General features: G+C 43.9%; 1 protein-coding gene across 1 annotated transcript in view; it reads left to right on the top strand.

The window, feature by feature from the left end:
- The window catches only part of LOC109903527 (RNA polymerase II subunit A C-terminal domain phosphatase), a 109928-nt gene that overhangs the window by 54747 nt on the left and 35248 nt on the right, over positions 1-19933 (top strand). The gene's annotated exons all lie outside the window — the stretch shown is intronic.

Below are 19933 nucleotides of genomic sequence, written 5' to 3'. Positions count from 1 at the left end.
GCTCTGTGCTGACGCTGCCCAGTTTAGAGCCTGGAAACAGGGTGTAAAGGCCTCCATCTGTGTCCTCCACCCACACCACAGGGAAGCCAGGTGGGACAGGTCCTCAGTCATATGGTGTCCCGCCTAGGGATGTGCATGCTTATTCAAATATCCGAACGGAGGGTAGTATTCGAATACTTGTGATTTATTTATTTTTTACAATAAAAAAATGTATGGGCCTATTTTAACACAAAGGCTTTTTCTAAATTAGCTCAATGTGGAGTAAGAGTTCTCTAATGCAATGCAGGATGGAATAAAATTATGGAATTAAAAGTTAGTGAAATGAGAAGGAGTAGGCTACAACGAGAAACCAACAGGTAGGCTATTGTTTTATCGGGATTGGGTTGGGGAGAAAGCTCAGCATGTAGCCTCAATTAGCCTACAGTAGTTAGCTACAGCTGGCTAGCTTACCTAGCTATAGCTGGCTAGCTTACCTAGCTATAGCTGGCTAGCATACCTAGCTATAGCTGGCTAGCTTCTCTAGGCTACTCCAGTCAAAACAGGCACTGTTTGGGATGGTAAATAACATTGTGGCTGCTACCAGTTAGCTAATATTGGCTGTAACGGAGTTGCCTTTGCTAGTGGCTACTGTGTCTCTCTCTCCATCTGCTCGCCCCCATCTCACACACACACACACACACACACACACACACACACACACACACACACACACCGCCCCCGCCGCAGCTGCAGCAATAGAGCGCCAGCCTCTCTCCCTCGCACAGCAGTGCTCAGGTCAAAACATAAGTTTTAAAAAATAACACATGTATTTCAAATATCCGGATATCTGACACAAATTCATGATACTATTTGAATAGTGAAATGATTTCAAACCCTAGTCCTGCCTACATGAGGAGTGGAGGAGCTTGGGCTTAGTTTTACACCTTGAGGAAGAGAGGAATGGACAAATGCCTTGTTGAAGTCTGCTGATCTGACAGGTTGTGTGTTACGACTCAAGGCTACTGAAGGCCGAAAGGTACTAAGCACCGCAGCCCAGAATGTCGGCAGTACATGTTTTGTTGTTCACATAGCACAGATCTTCCGTCTGCTCCTAAATTTGTAGATGGTTAATGTAAGCTAACTTGCACGCTGCACTAATGTTGTTGCTAGCAACCTAGAATTTGTAGTCCTTGTTGATACTACGAGACCTAAAATGAGTTAATCACATATAATTGGTTTGTAGATGATTCTTTGTCTGTGAAGATGTGTATTTTTTTAAAGTACATTTTAAGTGGCGGGGGAAAAAGAAACTAGAAAGTTTTATCTCCATAAAGCCATTTGAACGTGGATCTCCACCACTAGCTTTTCTTCTGGTGTTCAACCTTTTAAACTCTTGTAGCTGACTGTTGTAGTACATCTGTTGTGTATATTTGGCATGGGACGGAAAGAGAGACGGGCACAGAAACAGGCCGAAGGAGTAAACAGAAGAGCTACAGCACCGTTCTGTGACTGTCTGCCTGTCTACAAGCACACAGAACCTGCAAACAATGAAAGCATCTCTTTTTAATGCAGCTTTGCCAATCAGAGTTGCCAGGTTGGACTCAGAGAGAGGGAGCAGGATGAGAAGACTGATGGCCAGGAAAATAGGAAAAATAGAAGCGGAGGATAGGAGGTGGAGCATTAGGGCTGCTGTCATAAGATCTGCTGCTCCTTGTTAGACCCACGAGGTGAGACACAATGTGAGAACTGAAGGCCGATAGGTACTTAGCACAGTAGGAGGCCTGTCATTCTCTCGGCTCATCATTGCAAAAGATTGGCTAAGCAGGAGGCAGACAGGTAGTCAACGAGGTAGTGTTATTTATTCAGGAACTCTGGCTAGGGGCTACATTATGGCAGCAAATATAGAGATTAGCCTACATCACACAAATGCTGATAGTTTTGTAGATGGTAAATGACATGTGCAGAACGTGATCTGGATCCTTCGCTTTGAGAAAGTGGTTTCCGGGAGGGGTGGGGGCGAAAGCTTTATATTCGCAGACACGGTATGGAACAAAAGACTAGGCCTGCTGGGTACCAACCTGAGAGGGGAGCCGAAAGGAGTGATGATAACAAAGAAATAAGCCACTTTTCCCAGACTAATCCACCCCCTTTTCATCTGAATTGTTCTAACTAAAACAATAAATCTGCATAATATATATATTTTTTACTCAACTGTGTCTCTTAATGTTAGTTTGATAACTGAGCCAGGCAGTCACACTTCATATGAAACAAATGGGGCGGTAGCAGCACAATGCACACAACCCTAAATGCTTTACCAAGCTAGCTATCAAGATGAAATAAATCATTTTATTAACTCTCCTTTATCCGATACTGCCAGTGCCAGTTTGCTTGCAGCTAACGTTCGCTAAATGGTTATCATTGTCATTTGCAGTTTGCACATGGCTAGTTAGCTACTCCACTGACTCTCAGCAGCTAACAGGCAGCTGCTTCGTTCAAAACCGAATCCATTGAGATTTAATTATAATGTTGCTAGTTATCTAGTTGTGGCCATCTGGCTAGTTGTGACTATAAAGGTTCTATCTGCATGAAGCATAGTTCTGCGATATTGAGCATCAAAGTTTCCACAATTCAGCTAAGAACTGTTTTGCAGTGAAATCATATTTTATAACCCATTAAGATGGCAGATGGCACCATTTATAGCTCTGAAATGTCAATCTTGGTTCAGATGTCAATCTTGGTTCAGACTTCTGAATTAGACATGTTCAGTTCCCACATGCTTCAAGAGGGCCACCATTGTTCCTGTTCCCAAGAAAGCTAAGGTAACTGAGCTAAATGACTATCGCCCCGTTGCACTCACTTCCGTCATCATGAAGTGCTTTGAGAGACTAGTCAAGGACCATATACCTCCACCCTACCTGACACCCATTCCAATTTGCTTACCGCCCCAATAGGTCCACAGACGACGCAATTGCAACCACACTGCACACTACCCTAACCCATCTGGACAAGAGGAATACCTATGTGAGAATGCTGTTCATCGACTACAGCTCAGCATTTAACACCATAGTACCCTCCAAACTCGTCATCAAGCTCGAGACCCTGGGTCTCGACCCCGCCCTGTGCAACTGGGTACTGGACTTCCTCACGGGCCGCCCCCAGGTGGTGAGAGTAGGTAACAACATCTCCACCCCGCTGATCCTCAACACTGGGGCCCCACAAGGGTGCTTTCTGAGCCCTCTCCTGTACTCCCTGTTCACCCACGACTGCGTGCCCATGCACGCCTCCAACTCAATCATCAAGTTTGCGGACAACACTAGAGTGGTAGGCTTGATTACCAACAACGACGAGACGGCCTACAGGGAGGAGGTGAGGGCCCTCGGAGTGTGGTGTCAGGAAAATAACCTCACACTCAACGTCAACAAAACAAAGGAGATGATTGTGGACTTCAGGAAACAACAGAGGGAGCACCCCCCTATCCACATCGGCGGGACAGTAGTGGAGAGGGTAGTGAGTTTTAAGTTCCTCGGCGTACACATCACGGACAAACTGAATTGGTCCACCCACACAGACAGCGTTGTGAAGAAGGCGCAGCAGCGCCTCTTCAACCTCAGGAGGCTGAAGAAATTCGGCTTGTCACCAAAAGCACTCACAAACTTCTACAGATGCACAATCAAGAGCATCCTGTCGGGCTGTATCACCGCCTGGTACGGCAACTGCTCCGCCCACAACCGTAAAGCTCTCCAGAGGGTAGTGAGGTCTGCACAACGCATCACCGGGGGCAAACTACCTGCCCTCCAGGACACCTTCACCACCCAATGTCACAGGAAGGCCATAAAGATCATCAAGGACAACAACCACCCGAGCCACTGCCTGTTCACCCCGCTATCATCGAGAAGGCGAGGTCAGTACAAGTGCATCAAAGCAGGGACCGAGAGACTGAAAAACAGCTTCTATCTCAAGGCCATCAGACTGTTAAACAGCCACCACTAACATTGAGTGGCTGCTGCCAACATACTGACTCAACTCCAGCCACTTTAATAATGGGAATTGATGTAAAAAAAGTTATCAATAGCCACTTTAAACAATGCCACTTAATATAATGTTTACATACCCTACATTACTCATCTCATTTGTATATGTATATACTGTACTCTATATAATCTACTGCGTCTTTATGTATTACATGTATCACTAGCCACTTTAAACTATGCCACTTTGTTTACATACCCTACATTACTCATCTCATATGTACAGTGCCTTGCGAAAGTATTCGGCCCCCTTGAACTTTGCGACCTTTTGCCACATTTCAGGCTTCAAACATAAAGATATAAAACTATATTTTTTTTATGAAGAATCAACAACAAGTGGGACACAATCATGAAGTGGAACGACATTTATTGGATATTTCAAACTTTTTTAACAAATCAAAAACTGAAAAATTGGGCGTGCAAAATTATTCAGCCCCCTTAAGTTAATACTTTGTAGCGCCACCTTTTGCTGCGATTACAGCTGGAAGTCGCTTGGGGTATGTCTCTATCAGTTTTGCACATCGAGAGACTGACATTTTTTCCCATTCCTCCTTGCAAAACAGCTCGAGCTCAGTGAGGTTGGATGGAGAGCATTTGTGAACAGCAGTTTTCAGTTCTTTCCACAGATTCTCGATTGGATTCAGGTCTGGACTTTGACTTGGCCATTCTAACACCTGGATATGTTTATTTTTTAACCATTCCATTGTAGATTTTGCTTTATGTTTTGGATCATTGTCTTGTTGGAAGACAAATCTCCGTCCCAGTCTCAGGTCTTTTGCAGACTCCATCAGGTTTTCTTCCAGAATGGTCCTGTATTTGTCTCCATCCATCTTCCCATCAATTTTAACCATCTTCCCTGTCCCTGCTGAAGAAAAGCAGGCCCAAACCATGATGCTGCCACCACCATGTTTGACAGTGGGGATGGTGTGTTCAGGGTGATGAGCTGTGTTGCTTTTACGCCAAACATAATGTTTTGCATTGTTGCCAAAAAGTTCAATTTTGGTTTCATCTGACCAGAGCACCTTCTTCCACATGTTTGGTGTGTCTCCCAGGTGGCTTGTGGCAAACTTTAAACGACACTTTTTATGGATATCTTTAAGAAATGGCTTTCTTCTTGCCACTCTTCCATAAAGGCCAGATTTGTGCAATATACGACTGATTGTTGTCCTATGGACAGAGTCTCCCACCTCAGCTGTAGATCTCTGCAGTTCATCCAGAGTGATCATGGGCCTCTTGGCTGCATCTCTGATCAGTCTTCTCCTTGTATGAGCTGAAAGTTTAGAGGGACGGCCAGGTCTTGGTAGATTTGCAGTGGTCTGATACTCCTTCCATTTCAATATTATCGCTTGCACAGTGCTCCTTGGGATGTTTAAAGCTTGGGAAATCTTTTTGTATCCAAATCCGGCTTTAAACTTCTTCACAACAGTATCTCGGACCTGCCTGGTGTGTTCCTTGTTCTTCATGATGCTCTCTGCGCTTTTAATGGACCTCTGAGACTATCACAGTGCAGGTGCATTTATACGGAGACTTGATTACACACAGGTGGATTGTATTTATCATCATTAGTCATTTAGGTCAACATTGGATCATTCAGAGATCCTCACTGAACTTCTGGAGAGAGTTTGCTGCACTGAAAGTAAAGGGGCTGAATAATTTTGCACGCCCAATTTTTCAGTTTTTGATTTGTTAAAAAAGTTTGAAATATCCAATAAATGTCGTTCCACTTCATGATTGTGTCCCACTTGTTGTTGATTCTTCACAAAAAAATACAGTTTTATATCTTTGTTTGAAGCCTGAAATGTGGCAAAAGGTCGCAAAGTTCAAGGGGGCCCGAATACTTTCGCAAGGCACTGTATATACTGTACTCGATACCATCTACTGCATCTTGCCTATGTCGTTCTGTACCATCACTCGTTCATATATCTTTATGTACATATCCTTTATCCCTTTACACTTGTGTGTATAAGGTAGTAGTTGTGGAATTGTTAGGTTAGATTACTCGTTGGTTAGGTTAGATTAGATGACTCATTGTTAGGTTAGATTACTCATTGGTTAGGTTAGATTAGATGACTCATTGTTAGGTTAGATTACTTGTTGGTTAGGTTAGATTAGATGACTCATTGTTAGGTTAGATTACTCGTTGGTTAGGTTAGATTAGATGACTCATTGTTAGGGTAGGTTACTCGTTGGTTAGGTTAGATTAGATGACTCATTGTTAGGTTAGATTACTCGTTGGTTAGGTTAGATGACTCATTGTTAGGTTAGATTACTCATTGGTTAGGTTAGATTAGATGACTCATTGTTAGTTAGATTACTTGTTGGTTATTACTGCATTGTCGGGAACTAGAAGCACAAGCATTTCGCTACTCTCGCATTAACATCTGCTAACCATGTGTTTGTGACAAATAAAATTAGATTTGATTTTAAGAAAGCTGTAGCTGGAATAATATAATTTTATCAATATAGAACACATCAACTACATTTAAGAAATGTGTTATTAGCTTCAGGCGAATTACTGTCATCACTGAACAACAATGTGACATTTACTTTCAGATTTCTGACAGTGTTGTTTTTTTAAAAACTTGCGTGCCATTATTGCTGGCTAGACTAGCCTAGACAATACTAAAGAGGGAGATGGGAAAGATGTGTTCTGATTGGTCCATCTGTATATGGTCTTGTGATTGCAGATCGAACCGGGCACTGGTCTGTTGGGCATCCTGGGCCGTATTCAGCAAGGTACATTTCAGTCATTTAGCAGACATTCTTTTCCAGAGCGACTTACAGGAGCAATTAGGGTTAAGTGCCTTGCTCAAAGGCACACCGACAGATTGTTCAACTAGTCAGCTCGGGATTTGAAACCAGCAATCTTTACGTTACTGGCCCAACGCTCTTAACCGCTAGGTCACCTTCCCGCCCAACATTTGTGAAGCATTCGGACCTAAATAAATGATGTAGAACATGCCTCTGACATGTAGAATAAGGAATCTCGCTAGCCGTTTTCATGAAAGAGCGTTCTATCAGTGCCACGTCTGGCAGACCGTGCTACAGTCGTTCACTCTACCAGCGTCTCCTCGGAGCCCTGACACTGCTGATAGACATGCAAATTAAGTCCATTAAACAGACCAGGGATGAAAAGCAGCTTGCCTTGTTCACGCTAGCTTTCTCTCTCCCCGTCTATCCATCCACCCATCCCTCTCTCTCTCACTCTTTGTCTTTTTCCCCAATCTATGCATCCACCCCTCTCTGTCTCGCTCTCCCTTTCTCTCCTCTAGTGATTTAATGTGTAAAGCTGTCTGTTTGCACGGAATTTACAGTAACATCAGGATGCAGTACCTCTGAATACTATATTTGAAAAAGCCTGGCATTTCTATATGAGTACTTAGTATAAGACATTCATACAACATTAAATATCCCTCACTGCTAGTATAATAATGGTGTCGTACTGTTAAATAAATAAGAAAAGTGAGTCTGGCAAAGTGAATATGATAGTTCTGTGCCACTTTACCATCTACGGAATGACCGGATGTACATGGGACTGAATTGGACTGGTTCTATTTTGGACTAAGAGGTGAGCATGCCTCCATCTCTTTTCTTCTCCATCTTTACATCCCTCACCTCTACCACTTCTTCATTTTAGCCTCTAAACTGACAGGAACCTGTTGCTAAGATACAGTAGAACTAGAGAGCCATAGAACCAGCGTCTGTTCTCTTGAGACGTTCAGCCCCTCTGGCGTCCTGGTCCCCTGAAGTTATTTAATCAAAAAATGTAAAAGGTATCTAGGGCAATACCCCTCACCCCAGCTCTATCTTTTCAGTAGAATGAATGACAACTGATGTTTACTTTTTTTTTTTACCCACGGAGAGATCCAGAAGAAAAGAGTTTGTGTTTTCATTCAAGTATGACAACATCAACAACATAGAGATTGAGTGCGAAACAGAGTTTTCAATTCGTTATCTTGAATAAAAGTACATGTTTGCACTGTCATTCCTTTGTGCAGCTTTTCATTCGGTTGAATACACACAGGCATATGTGGGATGCCAACAGAACTGAAAACTAAATGAAGAATGCACCTTGCCTTCCTCCGCTCCTTTTGGTCATTGTCCTTCACCACATGAGTAGAATAACAGTTCTCCGAATCCGTGTGGGATGTAAGTCTACTGTGTTCTCTGTTTACTAAATGGCTATTCAAAAAAGCTGCCATTGACTAGGACTTTTGCGATCTGCGATATTTAGACTATATTTAGACAATACTGATTAATTATTCCCGACTTTCGACTACTTAATTTTTCCTATGGCCAGTTGCCATGGATACCGCCGGGGCAGAGAAACAGTAATATGATGTTGTCAAGTTCTGTAATTAACAACTGGGAGAGAAAAAGACCATTTCAACACTGCCCTTCTAACCATTTAAATCAGCTTTGAATGGCTACTTATGTAACCTCTAACTTTTCCGCGCATCTATACTCCCTCCCTTATCTGCACTTTCAACTTGATTTAAATCAGTCAGTCAGGTGGGTTAAGGTCGGCCTCAGAAGTCATGAGCTGAATATCGCAGATTCATTCTGACGGCGTGTTAGTACCTATTACCCCTAAGTCATCAACAGTGATGTTTGTGGATGATTGAATGTGAATGGGCATCGCAAAAAAAAAACTGCAGTTTACGGTAGTTTTTTTTTTTTTTGTCAATGAAAAGTACAGCACTTTCACCTCTGCGGGAGATGGTCTATCTTTGGAAGAGGTGAGAGGCAGCCTAGCGGGAGGAAGGAGGTGGGAGGTACTCACCCTCCTCTACCCCAGTTCTTCATTCTGCAATGATTGCAATCAGCCACCACTCCACGCCATGTTATGCTACTCTTGTCATCTGGAGTGGTGTGGTCGGATGCTTGATTTCCGCAGCGGCTAGGAGTTTTCTTCAGGAAGTCGAGGCATTTTGAATGTAATAATAATAGAGATTGGCTACTAATGCCGTCATGGTCCCTAGCTGTGTTGCTGTAACATACAGGAAGGAACATCTCTGGCCATGAAGTTGAGGGGCTATAATAGTGGGTTAGGATGGCAATGACGCACAGACTCGTCAGCAATCAATTCTTCTAGAAAATGAATAATCTTCCCCCCCACACTGCAACTGAACTGCCTGAGCAAAATAGATGCGATATGTGTGACATTTGTCACAAAGTTGAGTTTTTTTTTTTTTACTTTAAGCACATAGGGATGGAGAGCCCTTGAGTTAACGCCACCATCTTTAAAATCACTGAAAAGTTATTGTCTGAATTTTTCTCCAACTCTCCGTTCATGTTCTGACTCCAATACTACTTTACTGGGCAGAGGTTTGACCTTTCCTTCCTGGCACACTCTCTTTATTTCTTTTTAAGCAGTTGAAACTATCGCTTAAGCTACTGTCTAAGCTGGAGCAAGTAAGGTGAGCGTATTTAAAAGAAATAATAGTCATTTAAATCCATCATGTTGACATTTGTACTGTAATTAAGTTTGTGTGTTCATTCCATTAAGTTCTGTTTCGTCTTGGCTCCACTGCCTCCCATTTCTCTCAGGACAAATGGAGGAGAACAGAGTCCTTTATCACGCTGTTGAGTTTGGCAACTCTGTTTTTAAAGTCTAGAACCACTATATACAAAGTATTTAAGCACTACAGCAGAGTGAAATCATTTCACTGACTCTGAGCGTTGGATGTTTCAGACATGCCTAGCCACCACCAGTGATGTTAAGTAGTACTTTCAAGTATTTTTACTCTAGTCGTTTTTTTTGGTATTTATATTTATGTCTTTATATTTTGCCTACTTTTACTTTTACTCCACTACGTTCTTAAAGAAAATAAAGTACTTTTTACTCCAGGACGGGAAAATTATCCAATTCACACACTTATCAAAATAACATCCGTGGTCATCCCGACTCCCTCTGATCTGGCGGACTCACTAAACACAAATGCCTCATTTGTAATTTATGTTGGAGTGTGCCCCTGGCTATCCGTAAATTAGAAAAACAAGAAAATTGCGCCATCTGGTTTGCCTAATATAAAGAATTTGAAAGTATTTATACTTTTACTTTTGATACTTAACAATATTTTAGCAATTGCATTTACTTTTGATACTTAAGTATATTTAAAACCAAATACTTTTAGACTTTTACTTGGGTAGAATTTTACTGGGTGTCTTTCACTTTTACCTGAGTCATTTTCTATTAACGTATCTTCTGCTTTTACTCAAGTATGACGAGAGGATAGTATATAGAGCTGCTAGACAACCCAGAGTCATTGACACAGATCACACATCTCCATGTGGGGTTTAACGAGTCATGCCTGGCTGTCTGCCTCAGGGTAGCAGGGATGAGATGAGTAAGATGACGGCCGTGTGTGTGTGTGTCTGTCCGTATCCGTGCGGCGGGAGCCTGTTTGTCTGGGTAAACTGTCAGTCGTCCACAAAGAGCTGACGGCCTGCCGCAGGCCTCTTTCCGGTCTGGAGACTCAGCATGCCAGACAGATCTCAATGGGTCACTGGTGCAGTCATGAATATGCATTAATATGTGTAATAAGTAATGACATCTTGAGGGCAACATTGAACAAATAATGGCTCGCTCTTGCATTTTCTATCTAACCCTCTTCCCTTTTCCTTTGTGACATTCTCCTTCCTCTTACTTTGTGTATTATATGTCATACATTGACTTTCGGCCCATGGGACTTACAACAGTTAGGCTAACCTTATTCATTTCCTGTTGTCTGCTGCCTTTCCTAATTTCTCTCGCTCTCTCTCTCTCTCTCTCTCTCTGCCTCGCTCTCTCTCTCTCTCTGCCTCGCGCTCTCTCTCTGCCTCGCGCTCTCTCTCTCTCTGCCTCTCTCTCTCTGCCTCGCTCTCTCTCTCTCTGCCTCGCTCTCTCTCTGCCTCGCTCTCTCTCTCTCTCTGCCTCGCTCTCTCTCTCTCTGCCTCGCTCTCTCTCTCTCTGCCTCGCTCTCTCTCTCTGCCTCGCTCTCTCTCTCTCTGCCTCGCTCTCTCTCTCTCTCTGCCTCGCTCTCTCTCTCTCTCTGCCTCGCTCTCTCTCTCTCTCTGCCTCGCTCTCTCTCTCTCTCTGCCTCGCTCTCTCTCTCTCTCTGCCTCGCTCTCTCTCTCTCTCTGCCTCGCTCTCTCTCTCTCTCTGCCTCGCTCTCTCTCTATCTCTGCCTCGCTCTCTCTCTCTCTCTGCCTCGCTCTCTCTCTCTCTCTGCCTCGCTCTCTCTCTCTCTGCCTCGCTCTCTCTCTCTCTCTGCCTCGCTCTCTCTCTCTCTCTGCCTCGCTCTCGCTCACTCTCTGCCTCGCTCTCGCACTCTCTCTCTGCCTCGCTCTCGCTCTCTCGCTCTGCCCCTCTCTCTCTCTGCCTCTTTCTCTCTGCCTCTCTCTCTCACTCTGCCCCTCTCTCCCGTCGTGGATGTGAGAGTCTCTAAAGACAGCAGTGAATGGTCTGTATCTAGAGTGGTTCTTAACACGTGGCGCTTTTCTTTTAGCCCTATGGACTGTACCATCCTCCTGCGATATAGTCAATGTAACCAGGACTATACATATTCATACATACATTCAAAAATATTTAGCCTTTGATTAATTAGCCTGTGTAGATGTTTTAAGATTCTTCTCATCTTTCCCCTTTAATCTTCTCATTTCTATTATTTGATGCACTTTGTTAATAATATGTGTTTCCTGGATGTATTCAGCTGCTTGGCTCTAATTAAAGACTCCGTCTTATAGCCGATCAAAGCAACCTATCACCAGCCGTGCGTATGCGTGACTGTGTGTGTTGACTAGAGGGGTGTCACCTAGAGGGGTGTCATAATTATTACTTGTCAGATTGAGTGTGTCTCTAATGTAGTTTTGCGTTCATTTTATCCTGCCTGCAGTTCCCGTATGTTCCCCTCCTCATCCCAGATTACACACCACAGTGCCTCCCATTTCACGCAGCATCACAATAACATCACAAATCCTACCAACGCATGCCTAAAATACAGCTACAAACAATGACAACCTAAACCAGTCTTTATACAGTGTACTGTATACACCAAGAGATAAGGAACAGCAGGGAACATGGAGGCTACAGCTCTTACCAGGATTTAGCCTGAAACTCTTTCTCTCTGCCGAGGAGGCTGTCTCTCTGCCTTCAGGGTGTCTTGACCTCCAGAAGGCTCTGCGGAGGCCTGATCATTGTTTCATCTTGTTAGCTCCTCTGTAGGTGGTGTGGTTGGAGCCATGAGGAGATGAGCCCCATGCAGTGTCCTGGCCATGTCTGACTCAATCAGGAATAAATATGGAACTGACTGACCTGCTCTCCTCTGAACAGTGCTGTTTTATCTAACACTGCTCTGAATTGGAGAGATTTATGGAAATAAAACAGGACTTTAGAGTAGGGTCAGTGCTGATCTACTGTATATCGAGGTTATGCTTGTGAATTACTACAATGATCATGTTTCACATCTAAAACCAGGGTATAGGCCTACTGTTCAATATGTTTGGCAATCTGGATTTGATGTAATTCCCCCTCCTGCTGTTGTCGTGGAAATTCAGTACAGAGAGAGACTTCAAACAATCGTCTTTATTTAATATTGATTAATTATTGCAATAATAAAGCCGTCAATCCAACAGTCTTGACTGTCGGACCGAAATGCTTGAATCATACAGGGAATACCTGGTCTTTATATACCAAGCCTAAAACTTCTTCAACCATGGCTGGCTCCGCCCCCGATTAAAGCTTCACAGCCACATTCCAGTCTATCATTAGTGGTGCATGTGAGACATACAGTTGAAGTCAGAAGTTTACATACACTTACGTTTTTCAACCACTCCACACATTTCTTGTTAACAAACTATAGTTTTGGCAAGTCTGTCAGGACATCTACTTTGTACATGACACAAGTAATTTTTCCAACAATTGTTTACATACAGATTATTTCACTTATAATTCACTATATCACAATTCCAGTGGGTCAGAAGTTTACATACGCTAAGTTGACTGTGCCTTTTAAACAGCTTGGAAAATTCCAGAAAATGATGTCATGGCTTTAGAAGCTTCTGATACGCTAATTGACATAATTTGAGTCAATTGGAGGTGTACCTGTGGATGTATTTCAAGGCCTACCTTCAAACTCAGTGCCTCTTCATGGGAAAATCAAAAGAAATCAGCCAAAGACCTCAGGAAAAAAATTGTAGACCTCCATAAGTCTGGTTCATCCTTGGGAGCAATTTCCAAACGCCTGAAGGTACCATGTTCATCTGTACAAACAATAGCACGCAAGTATAAACACCATTGGACCACGCAGCCGTCATTCCGCTCAGGAAGGAGACGTGTTCTGTCTCCTGGAGATGAACGTACTTTGGTGCGAAAAGTGCAAATCAATCGCAGAACAACAGCAAAGGCCCTTGTGAAGATGCTGGAGGAAACGTGTACAAAAGTATCTACATCCACAGTAAAATGAAAGCCACCATAAAAGCCACCATAAGAAAGCCAGACGGTTTGCAACTGCACATGGGGACAAAGATCATACTTTTTGGAGAAATGTCCTCTGTTCTGATGAAACAAAAATAGAACTGGTTGGCCATAATGACCATTGTTCTGTTTGGAGGAAAAAGGGGGATGCTTACAAGCCGAAGAACACCATCCTAACCGTGAAGCACGGGGGTGGCAACATGTTGTGGGGGTGCTTTGCTGCAAGAGGGACTGGTGCACTTCACAAAATAGATGGCATCGTGAGGGAGGAAAATGAGGTGGATATATTTAAGCAACATCTCGCGACATTAGTCAGGATGTTAAAGCTTGGTCGCAAATGTGTCTTCCAAATGGACAGTTGTGGAAAAATGGCTTAAGGACAACAAAGTCAAGGTATTTGAGTGGCCATCACAAAGCCCTGACCTCAATCCTATAGAAAATTTGTGGTCAGAACTGAAAAAGTGTGTGCGAGCAAGGAGGCCAACAAACCTGACTCAGTTACACCAGCTCTGTCAGGAGGAATGGGCCAAAATTCACCCAACTTATTGTGGGAAGCTTGTGGAAGGCTGCCTCAAACATTTGACCCAAGTTAAACAATTTAAAGGCAATGCTACCAAATACTAATTGAGTGTATGTAAACTTCTGACCCACTGGGAGAACAAACACTGAAATGTTTGTTCTATTCCTTCAGACTATCTATATCTCGTCTATCAAATGCAGGCCCAGTTAGACCGGAGAAATACATCTCACACAAACCACTAATGATAGACTGGAATGAGGCTGTAAAGTTACCACCAGACATCAATCAATTGTCAGCTTCAAGATATCCCTAGTAAAACCCCTGTCCTCGACACCGAGACTAGCTGCAGGAATCTAGAGTGGACCCTTTTAAAAACTCTTACTCTTAGTTAAATATATAATAGTTTACAATTAATATCAAACAAATCAGTTAAGTATGTCATTTTTCTATCACACGGTTTACTATCTCCACCATGTTGCAAACTCCCGGCCCAAGGGTTAGCTAAGCTTATGTGTTCCTGTTTGTTTGGCCTTAGTATGACTGTACAGGATAGGCTTTTCCAAATGGTATACTGTACTTCTCTCTCGTTGGGCATGGAGGAGAGGAGCCGAGAGCTGCCCTAGGGCAGTGGTGTGATGTGCAGTGGGGATCGGTTTGTCTCCATTGACTGGTTGTTGACATCAAAGCAGCTGTAGAGCCACACCATGTTTTACTATCTGATACCCGATTAAATATGAATCACTGCTAAAGCCCACCGGACAGTGTTTGCTCTCTCTCCTCTCGCTCTTTTACACATTTAGACACACACTCACAAACTCTAAAGCACCCATGCTTTGACTTGCCCCATTGGATGCCTGGATTACGATATCCCATCCTAGATGCACCTAGTAGCTGTGAGAATCTTGTATTGATGCAGGGCCAGGAGTCATAGTCCAGATCTGTCTCTAAAGATGAGGCTTCATATCACACTCACCCCTCTGGAATATTATCAAATCTAATGTTATTGGTCACATACACATGCTTAGCAGATGTTATTGCGAGTGTTGCGAAGTGCTTGTGCTTCTAGTTCCTACAGTGCAGCAATATCTAACAAGTAATATCTAACAATTCCACAACTACCTAATAGACACAAATCTAAGTAAAGGAATGGAATAAGAATATATAAATACATGGATGAGCAATGACAGAGCGGCATAGGCTAAGAAGCCATAGTATAGAATACAGTATATACATATGAGATGAGTAATGCAAGATATGTAAACATTATTGAAAACATAAAGTGGCATTAATAAAGTGACTAGTGTTCCGTTTATTAAAGTGGCACATTTTTTGATAGCGGGGTGAACAGGCAGTGGCTCGGGTGGTTGTTGTCCTTGATGATCTTTTTGGCCTTCCTGTGACATTGGGTGGTGTAGGTGTCCTGGAGGGCAGGTAGTTTGCCCCTGGTGATGTGTTGTGCAGACCTCACTACCCTCTGGAGAGCCATGCAGTTGCTGTACCAGGCGGTGATACAGCCCGACAGGATGCTCTCAATTGTGCATTGAAAAGTTTGAGGGTTTTAGGTGACAAGCCAAATTTCTTCAGCCTCCTGAGGTTGAAGAGATGCTGCCTTCACCACACTGTCTGTGTGGGTGGACCATTTCAGTTTGTCCGTGATGTGTGTTTCCACCTTCTCCACTGCTGGCCCTCTGCTGTTTCCTGAAGTCCACGATCATCTCCCTTGTTTTGTTGACGTTGAGTGAGAGGTTACTTTCCTGACACCATACTCCCAGAGCCCTCACCACCTCCCTGTAGGCTGCTTCGTCGTTGTTGGTAATCAAGCCTACTACTGTTGTGTCGTCTGCAAACTTGATGATTGAGTTGGTGGCGCGCATGGCCACGCAGTCATGGGTGAACAGGGAGTACAGGAGGGCTGAGAACGCACCCTTGTGGGGCCCCAGTGTTGAGGCTCAGCGGGGTGGAGATGTTGTTACCTACCCTCACCACCTGGGATGGGCCCGTCAGGAAATCCTGGACCCAGTTGCACAGAGCGGGGTTTAGATCCAGGCCCTCCAGCTTAATGATGAGCTTGGAGGATACTATGGTGTTGAATGCTGAGCTGTAGTCAATGAACAGCATTCTTACATAGGTATTCCTCTTGTCCAGATGGGATAGGGAAGTGGGCAGTGTGATGGCGATTGCATTGGTAAATTGGAGTGCGTCTAGGGTGACGGGTAAGGTAGAGGTAATATAATCCTGGACTAGTCTCACAAAGCACTTCATAATGACAGAGGTGAGTGCTACAGGGCGATAGTCATTTAGTTCAGTTACTTTTGCCTTCTTGGGTACAATGGTGGAACAATGGTGACCATCTTGAAGCATGTGGGGACAGCAGACTGGGATAGGGGGAGATTGAATATGTCCGTAAACACTCCAGACAGCTGGTCTGCGCATGTTCTGAGGATGCGGCTAGGGATGCCGTCTGGGCCGGCAGCCTTGCGAGGGTTAACACATTTTTAAGTGTCTTACTCACGTCGGCCACGGAGAAGGAGAGGGGGCCCCCGCCAGTCCTTGGTAGCGGGCCGCGTCTGTGTCACTGTATTATCCTCAAAGCGGGCAAAGAAGGTGTTTTAGTTTGTCTGGAAGCAAGACGTTGGTGTTCGGGACGTGGCAGGTTTTCCTTTTGTAGTCTGTGATTGTCTGTCTGTATCTCTACATCAAAGTGGAAATCCTTGGGTTGGGACTTACTGGGTGTTATTGGTATCTATCTGCCCCTCTCATCACATCTGGAGCTTCCACCAGAGCATAGCAGAGGCCTACATATAGCTGAGGATATCCCCTTACTGTAGGTTTCTCCTTTCTCCTCCTCTCACTGGGGTCATTAAGAACATGTTCTCTGGCCCCGGTGTTTGACAGACAGGACTTGGGAAGCTGCTGATAATGAAAGACGTCCTCTGTCTGATAATACATTGACTACTTCTCCTCTCCTCTCTCTGTCTGATAATACATTGACTACTTCTCCTCTCCTCTCTCTGTCTGATAATACATTGACTACTTCTCCTCTCCTCTCTCTGTCTGATAATACATTGACTACTTCTCCTCTCCTCTCTCTGTCTGATAATACATTGACTACTTCTCCTCTCCTCTCTCTGTCTGATAATACGGTACCGTCACTCATTTTCCTCTCCATGAAATATTCACCAAGTAAAACCTTTAGATCGGCCTGATGGAGAGTGTGTCTGATGATTCATTTCTGATATGTGAGTGGCAGGTAGCCTAGTGGTTAAGATGTTGGGCAGTAACCGAAAGGTTGCTGGTTCGAATCCCCAAACTGACGAGGTGAACAAATGTCTGTGCCCTTGAGCAAGGCACTTAACTCTAATTGCTCCTGTAGGCCGCTCTGGACAAGAGCATCTGCTAAATGACTGAAATGTAAAAATCTATGGTGTGTTTAACAGAGATGGCGTGTGGGTGGTATGTGTGGCACTGTGGACACAGTTAATTTAATGGCTGTATATAGAATAGTATATTCTCCCCTGCTGTTTCTAATATAGATGTCTTTGTTTTTTTTCCCGGTGAGACTCGGTTTTATTAAATCACTAAACTGATTTTGCACACTAATTTAGCGTGGCCTTCAATTGCATCGCTTGCATAATGTACCGACTGCTCTCTCTCTCATTCTGTGAGCATGACCGGTATTGTTATACATTTATGAATATTGACATTGTCATTTCACGCTTGTGAATCTGACTTAAATGTCTTGAAGTCAGTCCTCCCGGCTCTATAAAACAGAGAGGAGAGATGGAGAGGAAGGATTTTTCAGAAAGTGCATATGTGCTCACATATGAAAGCCTTGCTGCTGTTATTCTTTTACGGGTGCTTTGTCAGCTAGGGCTGTTGGAGGGAGGTTCCATGGCGATTTTAGCATGTAAATCTTGGTGGGGCAAAGATTTATTTTGTATTTTTATGCATGCCAGCGAAGCCACTAAACAATGCATGAATTGCACTATAACGGTGATAAACGGTGCCCACAAACTGTTAGGGCCCACATAAAGCTGTCCCAACAGCAGAGTCCCAACAGCAGTCCCAACACCTTACCACTGCTACACCTGGCTGTCAGTGGAGCCTTGTCTGGCAGCAAAACAGTTCATTGAGCCTCATTTACTGTCTTTTTGGGAGGGGGGGGGGGGGGGGGGGGGGGGGGGGGGGGGGGGGGACAGCTGATATGGCTTATTTGCTTAAACAAATGTGGTTTCTACTGACAGTTGAGATGTACAAACTATGGCGTAAGGGAACGAGGAGTGGATAATATAGTAGTCAATATAACTATTTGTTAAGCGACAGAATTCAGAACATGGGCCGTTCTTACTGTATCCTCCCTGTTCACCAAGTCAAAACAGTAGGTGAAATGAAGAGGGAGAAATTAACAGCTTACTACACAACATACACTTAGTATGACTTTCTTAGCTACAGTCTACATATCTCTCTGGCATATTACATAATTTATGCAGCAACATACAATACATTTTTGGACTCACCTTGTTGTGCTCTGCTCATTTGAACAGGAAGGTGGCGCGGCGGTCCTTCATGGGTAAATTGTGTCAGCAAACTTTGTCATCAAAGTCTGACTTTATGATGCTTTCAACAAAAATGGGAACTCTGGAAGGAAAAAAACTAGGTTGAATGATGATGATGACGTCAGTGATCTCTAGAAAGAGGCCTGAGTTCCCGGACTGCAATTCCGAGTTGGATGACCGCTCAAAACGTATTTTACCAGGCGAAGCCCCCCGAGTTCCCAGTTCTCTTGAAGTCACTGAAAACAGATTTCCCAGTCCTGAGTTTCCAGTTGTTTTGAACGCGGTAGAAGTCATGCTGGATTGACAGCATGGCCAGTATTGAATGTATATCCTTTTAAGCTTGGAAAAGAGGCCCTTAAATCCAGACATGGGAACACACATCCACTCCACTGAATAACAGGCTAGTGATTGCTTTGAAACTGCTTTGCAGTTAGCCACTGATTCCTTCCAAACCACTCATTTGCGATTTTCAACTTACTTGTGTAATGTTTGTGTCCAATGCCAGATCAGCACCGATACGTTTTATACATTATTTATCTTCATATGACGAGGATTAAAAAGGATTTGCCAGTAGATTGCCGACTTGATTCATGATGATGCTTGCTAGCTAAGATTCTGAAAGTATGATGTTGACATGATCAGTCCAATCAAAGCTACTGTAGATATAACATCATTTTATCTGTGGTCAATGACTTTGAGCCTTCTTGGATGGGTACTTCTAATGTAACTCTATGGCAGCACCCAAGGGGCGTGAATGTTTTAGCTCTACCCTTAGATTTGCCGGTGACGGAGTGGCCCCAAGAGTGACAGAACACTGAGCCAATCACAGCACTACTAGAGAACATTACCAACCCCTATATTCCGCTGTCTGCCCCACCACCACAGAAAACACTAAACTAGGCTGAAACACCTGCATTTTGGAGCTGACTTATTCAAGAAAACAATAAACAGGCCAAGTTTGTATGTGGCTTTATGAACTATTTTAATTTGTTTTGCAAACTGGAATGTGGCACACATTAATACCAAAATAGCATGCAAAATAGCCCCCCCCACACAGATTAAAGGTGGGTCTCAAAACAGGTGAGCCAGGCGCATCTCCCGGATAGAAAACTAAATTACTACAAATACAATACCTCTTTCGCCATCTGGCTTGGATCCTTAGTCGACACGGCGCACCACCACGGCAGGTCTGCCGACTAATACTCCATCCGCTGTGCCTTCAACCGGTCTCCGTTGGACGTCAGAGCAGCCGCTTCTACTAGCCCTGGGCTACTAACTTTAAACGCCATGTCGCCCGCGTAGTAATGACTACTCTGCGGCTTCCCTGTTCCATCTATTGTTGTCCCCTGGACCCTATGATCACTTGGCTACATAGCTGATGCCCGCTGGACTG

The sequence above is a fragment of the Oncorhynchus kisutch genome, linkage group LG14 (assembly GCF_002021735.2).
Source record: "Oncorhynchus kisutch isolate 150728-3 linkage group LG14, Okis_V2, whole genome shotgun sequence".
In the NCBI taxonomy this organism is placed as follows: domain Eukaryota; kingdom Metazoa; phylum Chordata; class Actinopteri; order Salmoniformes; family Salmonidae; genus Oncorhynchus; species Oncorhynchus kisutch.
Note: the sequence above shows the minus strand (reverse complement) of the source record. Positions and strands in the feature narration are given on the sequence as shown.